The 9791-nt window shown below is 36.3% G+C and overlaps 1 protein-coding gene and 1 long non-coding RNA gene across 2 annotated transcripts in view; one reads left to right on the forward strand and one right to left on the reverse strand.

Annotated features, from left to right (window-relative positions):
* Nucleotides 1-9791, forward strand: part of SOX5 (SRY-box transcription factor 5) — a 990465-nt gene that overhangs the window by 492944 nt on the left and 487730 nt on the right. The gene's annotated exons all lie outside the window — the stretch shown is intronic.
* The window catches only part of LOC309640715, a 93541-nt gene that overhangs the window by 46766 nt on the left and 36984 nt on the right, over nt 1-9791 (reverse strand). The gene's annotated exons all lie outside the window — the stretch shown is intronic.

Genomic DNA, 9791 nt, shown 5'->3' on the forward strand with positions numbered 1-9791 from the left:
TTATTTTTATAGTCTGATATGACTAACTCTTTTATGATTACTTAATGAAGCAGTAAGCTTGTACAGAAAGGGAACCACATTTGCCATACACCTCAAACTAACACAACGTTGTAAATCAGCTATACTCCAATATAAAATAAAAATTAAAAAAAAAAAGGGAACCAGAGTTTTTTCCCCTACTGTATCTTTCACAGTACTTAGAACCTTGTGTATACTATGTACTCAGTAAATATTTGTTGATTTCTCTTCTTTTTTTTTTTAATACTTTTGATCATGCTCGAGTCTTCAAAGACCATCCATAGGGAATTAGCAGGGGAGATGTGGTTCCTTTTCCTCGAGTTTTGTAGGTGGATCCAGATTTGAGGGTGGGGCTGGGACTTAGATGCCAGCAATCTGTGGGAGGAGAAGGTATGCCTCACCCACCACGGGCACACAGGCCAGCAGAGAAGACTCCTTGGGCCCCTAAGGAGTCCATCCAGCTTTCCTTCCAGGTCTATTTCATTGTCAGATTAATTTAAGGTGGCACAGTGGGAACAGAATTTTCTTGAGCAAATCCATTAAAAGTCAGACTCTGAACTAGGTAAGTAGAGTTTTCTAAGTTGTTTCAATGAGTTGCAATGCCTCAGTGCCAAATGTGGGTTTTATTTATCTGAGATGAAGAAAATCAGCTCTTCAGCAAGGTCACTCTTCTAACGACCCATCTAGCCTATTTCCTGTTAAGATAAGTAAAGATTTTGGTATAAAGGGAGTGGTTTTTTTTTTTTTTTCCTTTAAAGGGAGTGTTCTGAATATGGATTTACTATCAGTAACACACAGGAGAGCTGTTTTCAGAATAAGGTGAAATTTAATGCCACAATTTCAATACTTAAATGTCTTAGAGATTCTAATGATAAAGATGAAATATGACATGCATAGAGTGTATGTGTGTATATATGTATAGAACGCTGTATATGATTACAGAGAGAGTACTTCTCTAGCAAGTGCTAATTTTAAACTCCTTAAATGTTATGATAAAGTGAAACAGCATAGTTAGATCAATGCAATGTTTCCTGAGTCTTGGTTATAGACTATTCAAAAAGGAAGTATATATTTGAGATATCTCCTCACAAGAATCATGAAAGGCCCTTTGACATTTGTCTTCACCTGATTTGATCCTCCCATCAGAAGAAGTGGCTTGAACAGAGCCTTAGACAAAGCTATTTAAATTGCCTTTATTTATTTTTTTAAGGGGCCTATTACAGCAACCTAGTCAAGGTTCAAGGTCACTTACTCTTTTCATGCGGTAAAATAGTTTGGCCACTTTGGGCTGGCTGCCTAAAGGCTAAAAAGCCTATATCTTTTAACTAACCTAAGACAATATATATCTCTATATTTACAGATTTTTTTTTTTCTTTGCGAAAGTAATAACACTCAGTAAACAAGAAAGTGCTGCTAGCATTTTGGCGTTTTCAACTAATTTCTCAGCAAAGAAAATACACTGTTCCCCGGTTGTATTTAGTGTAAAAAGTAAGAGGAACATTCTAGAGACAGAAGTGATTTTTCTAGTTAGTTACCTACGAGGAGATGTATTGATTTCTATTGGTAGTACTGGTTTCTGCCTACAGATGTACATTGTGTCCAGGGGTTTAGAAAACAGAGCTTTTAATTCTTTGTAAATAGTAGCATTGTATGAAAGGGGATTTTTTTTTTTTTAACTGCAACTACAAAAAATATTGTGCACATCGGTTTAAAATGAATTGACCTTTTGTTTCAATGAGGGCGGTGTGTTACTTGTTATGGAGTGACTCCATTTGCCCATGCAAATAAGCACAAAGCCAGGATATTATCAGGCAATGGTAAAATTAAGAGGTAGGTCAGATTTAATGGAAACATCTGTCATTAACCCTTTTACAGAAACTGCCTCAGGGAATCCTTGCAGATAAAAGCTATGCTAGGCTATCTTACCTTGCTTTGCAGAGCTGCAAAGGGATGGCAGTCACACCGTAAAAATTCTGCTCAGAGGATTTACTTGAAAGAATGGCACATTTTAGAATTTGGAAGAAAACAACAAGCCTTATTTCGTGTATCATTCTCTTTATAAAAAATTTAAAGACTGTGGAACAATTCAGGCTGCTATTAATATTTAGATTTTATACCAGCAAACTTGTTCCCTGCTGTTGGCTACATTATGCCATTCCAGTGAGTGTCATCTTATTAATACCTCAAATCACAAATGAAATATTTACAAGCTATTTTCAGAAATTATGTAAAACACAAAATTAGAAAAAAAAAGTGTATCCGTAGCTGCACATGGTAATACATTTTTGCCTGTGTTGTGTAGTGGTGATAAGAAAAAGTTAATTTTGCTAACTGAGCAGTTATTGAAGATAATTCAATTTATGAAAGTTTAACAGTCACTTGGATGCCATTTATTTTTGTTGCTTTAAATTATCGATACTAATAACAAAAGTCTATATGAGTCAATATGCATTTGCAATGAAATTTAAAACACAACTTTAAAAGATTACAGTCATGCAATAAACTGCATTCGAAAATTGTTTTTTAAGTTCATGTGAGTGAACACAAAAGTGTTAATATTAATTTGTCAGGAGGTAAAGAGGGCAGTGGGAAATCCCTGATAATCTCCATAGGGGTAGAAAATCCAAAGTGATGTTTCAGGTATTTTAGTTATGTTTATTCACAATATAGTTGCTCTTAAAATTATTTTGCCCTTCCTCTCTCTTACTATTTTTATTTTCACGATTGCCTTCGCTATAGTATTTTACTAATTCTTTCTTTATATGATCATTTGTGTCTTCTTCGCTTTTAACCTTCTTTGTCTTCCTACTATTCTGATATCAATGTAGCCTGGCTTTTTCTTTCTTTTACCTTCTTGAAAGTAGCATGCACAGATTAAAATGCACCTCACTTTTGACTACTTCTTCTGCTAAATAAGGCATTAAACTTATCTAGCTAAAAAGGCATTGTAAAATGAATAGAGGGGCCATTTACTTTCCGTTTTGGGGGACTTTTTATTACAATATCTGATCCCTTCCTTTGAGTAGGAGAGGCCCACAAAGGTTTGTGCCAGCAGCAAAATGATGAACCATTTTAAAACAAATCCAACCTCCTCAAGGCCATGGGATTGAATTGGGTAGAGTTACTCTGAATGTTACTTTGGACAGATTGAGGGGGTGTGGCATGAAAGAGAATTAGTATAACCATGGATATCCATCTGCTCTAAAAAATACAGTACTCATTTTGTAAATTTAAGTATTAAGATGTTTGAAAACAGTTTTTGGACTTTGAAAAAAAAAAGCCAATTAACCTCAGGCTCCAAACATAGAATTAAATGGACTTATAAGTTATTTTATGCTGCTTCAGAATTCACCTATTAATTTTATATTGGTCAGAAGTTAGCATTTGATTTCAAAATATAAATCATCTCTGTTGCTTCCTGTGGGTGTATGAACATGGATTCCTATAAGTGGGTCTCTTCCTCTTGGACCATGAGCTGCTCAAAGGTGGGGACAGGTCTGTCTGCACTGACCATTGTAAAGCACTTACTTCAACTATATACACACTTAGGCACCTAATTAGTGTGTTTCTTTATTGACAAATGCTTTCATACACTAATACTTGATTTCAGTGTGTAACTCTGCTATGTATAGGAAGGCATGCCATAAGAACCATCAAAAAAGTTGCAGCACACATGACCCTCAACCTGATTAAAGATCATGTTGAGTGCCATCCCCTTCTCCCAGTCACAGTGGGAAAGGCTCTTGGTCCCAGAGGCAAGGCAGACCTGCTTAGTTATTCGCTAAGTGATGGAGTGCCAGCTACCTTCCAACGGCTCACAGAAACATGGTCTTTACCAGAATATTTTGCCTTTTTACCCAGTTTAATAAACCATGGTATCTCCTAGGTGTCATTGTATTTTGTTCTTATTTCTTCATTCATAATATTCTTTGCATCTAATGATTGGACAAGATGTTTTGGGGATATTGACATTTGGCTGAAATGTCTGTTTAATTTTGAAAGAATTCTTATTTTTTTCATTTTTGTCAGGTTTTAATGATTCTCTTCTAAGAAGCCTTTTGATGATTTGTCTTTTTCTATGCACCTTTTTTTTTTTTTTTTTTTTTAAACAGAGAGCTGTGCAATTCCTTCTCTGATTTTTTATTTGAGGCAAGACATCGACTTTTTTTTCCCCTATGTCCCCTGGATGGTTGACCTGTAGCTTGAAGACACCTATCAGTTAGCCGGACTGTTGGAAACCCTCTCCTCATTGTTATCTCTCTTTGATAATCAGGGCATGAATCCTTGGTTCAGTCAATAGATCCCTCTTTCTTGAAAGAGTTATCTCAAGGAGAATAAGCAGTATTCCTGACTGATGGACCTGCTTGGCCTAAATCTAGATTCTTAAGATGAAACATTCTCTTGTTGCTGATTTTTCCCCCTAAACCAACACAAGTGTATTGTTATACTAACAAGATATTCAGAATGGTCTGTTGGAATTATCTTTTTATCCTCATTTTGGAAAAACTTCGATTTACTTAATTGCTTTTTTTGGATGTAGTCACATGGTTCAGAATTCAAAAAGTATAATAATGTGTACCACGAAAAATATTTCCCCATTCCCATTGAATATTTGCCCAATTTCTACTCCCTTTGCTCCCTGCAAGTAACAGTTGTAACTGGTAACTTGTATGTCCTTTTAGACTTTCTTTACTTGCCGATCCTTTGCAATAGGTCCTACTTATTCCCAGTCTCCCAACTTATACATGTCCATGTTCACTTGACGTTCATAAAGTGTCTAACTATGAAGTGACATTTAATAATGTGCATGTTGAATCTGGGTACTTTTTGCTTGGCTTTGCATTCGTCTTTCCACTTAATGTTTTGAAGAGAAATTTCATATTTTCTTTGCTCTAATTCTGGTTGCCAGGATGGCCAAATGCCATTCCTGGAAGGGGTGTGTGTTAGAGTGGGCAGGCAGAACCACTGGCACAGGAAAAGGAAACCATTCCTGTGTCAAGGAGATTTATCTGTTCACTGTTTAAAAAATTGTTATTGTTACCATCATTGACCATTTGTGTGTGCGACCCATGTTCTGGGTACCATTTTTTTTTTTTAATTAATTTATTTATTTTTGGCTGTGTTGGGTCTTCGTTTCTGTGCGAGGGCTTTCTCTAGTTGCGGCGAGCGGGGGCCACTCTTCATCGCGGTGCGCGGGCCTCTCACTATCGCGGCCTCTTTTGTTGAGGAGCACAGGCTCCAGACGTGCAGGCTCAGTAGTTGTGGCTCACGGGCCCAGTTGCTCCGCGGCATGTGGGATCTTCCCAGACCAGGGCTCGAACCCGTGTCCCCTGCATTAGCAGGCAGATTCTCAACCACTGCGCCACCAGGGAAGCCCCCTGGGTACCATTTTAAACAAAGAACAAGGCATGTTCCTGGGTGGTGCCCAAGGCACTCCCAACTGGGCATGTTGGGACTCTATCTATGGTAAGATTTCGATTTTGGTAGCCAGATCTTTAGCAGTAAGCAGAAACTAGTCTAGTACAATTGTTTCAAACTGTACTCTGAGGAGAACTGTAGGTTTTTTATATGTGACCCTGGGGCCAGTTAGTGAAGGGAAGGGGAAAGGACATAAGCCTACTACTTTTATCTCTTTTATAAATTGTGCCCTTGTAAGATTTCTATTGGAGAAGTATTCCAATGGCTTTAAAAATGTTTGACGTCCCTGATCTAGAAAAGTAAATACCATAGCTGGAGTCAAGGAATTGTGTTACCTCTGGCTGTGCCTCATTTTCAATTCCACATTACATGGGGTGCAACAATCTGATGAGAACAAGTTGCAGCCCACTTGCAAACTGATACAATTTTGGAAAAGTTGAGTGTAAATGTATGTTATTTAATTGCTTTATGCTTTTCATGCACTAGAAAAAAATCACTATTTATAGGGATTCTGTAGGCAATTTTTTGTAATGTTAAAGATCTCTTTGTAAAGTGAATAATACCCTATTTTACGTTGTCTAGGTTTGAGTTTTTGATTTATATTTTCTTTAAGGGAGAAACATGTATCAAATAAGAGACCACAGTAGCATTGACTTCCTAAGTTATCTGAAAGGTGTAACATTAAGGGATACACATATCAGAGGAAAGAAAAGAAGAAGCAAAGGGCACGTCCCTGGTGGTCCAGTGCTTTCACTGCAGGGGGCATGGGATTGATCCCTGTTCGAGGAACTAAGATCCCGTATGCCAAAAGGCGTGGCCAAAAAAAGAAAAAAGAAAGAAAAAGAAGAAGCAAAGGATGAAGAGGAGTTTTATTTACAAACAAATGTGTAAAGTGGTTTCCAAGTTTTACGGTGATGGGGAAGGAGATCATAGCAGCAGAAAATGATCTGGCAATAATTTGGAGATGAGAGCATGGAGAAAGATGATCTACTTTACTGAAGACTTTTTATTGAGATATTGATGGCTGTGTAATGAGGAGTTTAAAAACACCTATGTAATTCTCTTTCCGATATTTTTTGTTTAATTTTACTACTGGTTACAAATTACGGAAAGAAAGTTATTTCAGAGTTAAACCTCAGCACTTTCTTAAAGTTGTTACTTTATATTTTGAAGTCAATTTCATTTATGTAATATCTGGCTGAAGTTTACGTATTAAGGACGACTATAAAAAGTGTTTCACATGTCACTGGCATTCAATAGATGATTGCTGAATTCTATTAAATTACCTTCAGATACATCCTAATAATTCTAACAGCACTGGCTACCTTTAAATTAAATAGGTTGTGAAAGCGTTAAAAATTAAGGTAATGCAAAATTAGGAAACTCGTTTCTTTGTTTAAATTGGTTAATTCATTATAGATGCCAATAACATATTTAAGACAACTGAGTAATAGCAGAAAAGACATTCATAAAGTTAAATATTAAAAACTATTTTTTAAAATCAGCAAGGTAGTATTAAACATACTGAAGGTAATGTAAGTAGAGATTGTCTATGTAAAAAATCTACTTCACTTAAACTGTAACCCCAAAAGTGAAAGTCGTGTGTATTTTTGTTGTTGTTTAATGCAGTCTTCTGTTTACTTCATTTATCAATAGTTTCCTCGTCTGTCATTCCTTTCTAACTTTGATCTACATGCCTTGGGTAGGGCATGAATTAAAGGGCAAATGTAGAGTGGGGATCCCCCATATCGAGGAGCAGGTACAGGAGGACAAGGGAGTGAGAGGCTCAGAAAGGCCAAGCAAAGAGGCAGGAGAGTCACGCAAGAGGCATCCCCAATTCGCACGGGGAAGCCAAGAGCCGAGGGGTTTGTGTGTGATGGTCTTAGATGCTAAATAGAAGTTAAAGAGGATGAAGCCAGAGAAAAGGCCACTGGACTTGGAAATTAGGTGGATATCAGTCGCCTTTGAGAAAAGAGCTTCTGTAAGAAGGTAAGAGCAGAAGCATTTGCAGTGGATTGAAAAGTGTACAGGAGATGAGTAGGAAGAGGCAGTAGACAGGGCCAAGCTCACAGGCAATGCGGTTGCTGGTGAAAAGGAAAAGGAAGCAAAAAATAAGGGAAGCTGGACCAACAAAAGACAATCCAACTATTTTACCACTAATTATGAGTTTGACTGCTATTTGTTACAAATAAACTCCATTAGAAAGCAGTTTTCTTCTCTTCCTAACTTACACTAAACAAATCTGGAATGGTTGGCGACTTTTTTCAAAGACTTTAACAATTTGCTTGTGGGTTTTCACTTTTTGTCTACTCTTTTAAATGTAAAAAATTACTTAAGTATATGTATTTGCGTTGAATCAGCCTTCCATCCTTGTAATGAATGCCATATGGTTATGGTACATTATTCTTTAATTCACCCTTGAGGTCTACTTGGTAGAGTTTTGCTTTTTTTTTAAAGTGATTTTGGTCTATAATAGTGTGTGTGTGTCTATACACACAATACTGTCTTGGTCATGACTTGGTATCAGGATTGTGCTAATGCTATAAAAGAATTGAGTCTTTTAATCATTTTAATGTTTTGGGACTGTTTAAACAAGAAAAAAATTCTCTTTAACTTAGTTTTATTAGAACAAATATAAAACTACCTGGGTCAGGAAAAAAAAAAAAATCTACCTGTCTGACATTTTTTGGAGATAGATCTTTAACAATCTTTTCAGTTTTTCTATGGTCATTTTCCTATATAGGCTTTCCATCTTTTCTGTCATTTTATAATTTCTCTTTAGGAAAATTATTTTCATGATGGGGGAAATGAGTATATCTTAGGCTAAGGAGAAGGAACTAGTGGATGAGAAGGAATTTATGATAAAAATAGACAGAGGAATCATGTAATAAAGGAGAAAATTATTCTGGTGGAAGGAGTGATGGAATACATAACATAATTGGAAGGATCAGAAAGAAGCAGAGGCATTTATCCTTCAACTTGAGAGAAGCAGGTAAGGATGGGCAAAAATAGACTAAATTTATAGGTGGAGGAAACTTGGTAATTAAAGGGGAAGGGGAAGGAGGCAAACATTCATTTATTCTCTGTCTGGCATTGTGCGATGTGTTATATAGAAAAAAAAATCACACTTAATTTTCATATACCCCTATGAAGCAGGTTTTATCCTCTGTATTCTGTAGCTAAGGACACGGACAGGTTCAGTAATTTGCCCAAAGTATCACTTACGGAAACTGTGAAACTTTTATTAGTATTTACTCAATATGATTACAGAGCTTTAAGTCAAAATATTTATTTTTGTTTCCTGCGACTGGACAGAACACATCTACTACTAGGCATATATGCTTGTATTTGTGTATATTTGCATATACATACACAACTGCAGATAGATCTTATGTGTATCTAAATATACAAATATATAAGACTAGATGTATGTTTATGTAATTCATGTGAGGAAATTCTACAGTCAGGGATTTAACCTAGAAAGACACCTCTCCAGATGATATAATAGCAATAATAACAACAGCTTCATTTATTGAGCAACTGTATACTTGCTGACAATTTGCATTGTTTATATTTCTAATCTCACCACAATCCTAAAAGGTAGAACTGTTATCACCATTTTTATAGATGAGCTGATTGAAGCTTGGAGAATTTCAGAAACTTGCCTGGGATCACGTTGCTGGTATGTACTGAGCAGGCATTCAAACCTAACTTCAAAGAATATACTGCTCTGTATACCAGACACTGCTTCTTTTTGGATATTCACTTATTGTCTGTCAGAATTGTTTAGGATGCCCTTTTCTGTTCACAGAAGCCATTCCAGTGATTATCACTTACTTCCCAGATTCAGCTCTGTGAATCTTCGATTGTCAGAGGGATTTTTGGTATGACTCTGCTAGGTAGTTATTCTTTGCCTACAATAGTCGATTTGAATAATCAAAATAAAATTAAACAGTTCCTCACTCTTATTCTGCTGAAATGACTAGCCCAGTATCATGCACAGGGAATACAGTTACCAAATGCTGGTCGATGATGTTTATGACCCTCTGGGTAAGGCATGCCTACTCAACAGGGCTGAAGAAACTATACACCTGTTTATTTGTACAAAAATGAAAAAGGTAGCATTTTAAAAAAATCCTGTGACCATATGACTGGTGATTTTTCTACTTGGTAAAAATTAATCAACGTAGACTTTGGAAAATTCACATTTCAAGAAACTTCAAAGACATTTGTAATGATCATACACAGTCACTTACCCACTCCCTTTTTCTTTTTCCCTTTTACTTTTATGCCTCTGCGCCCACAGCATGTGAAAGCATTGAAAGAAAATAAGAATCTTAAACTCATAAACATAC

This window comes from Balaenoptera physalus (assembly GCF_965194825.1).
Source record: "Balaenoptera physalus genome assembly, chromosome: 13".
NCBI classification, from domain to species: Eukaryota; Metazoa; Chordata; class Mammalia; order Artiodactyla; family Balaenopteridae; genus Balaenoptera; species Balaenoptera physalus.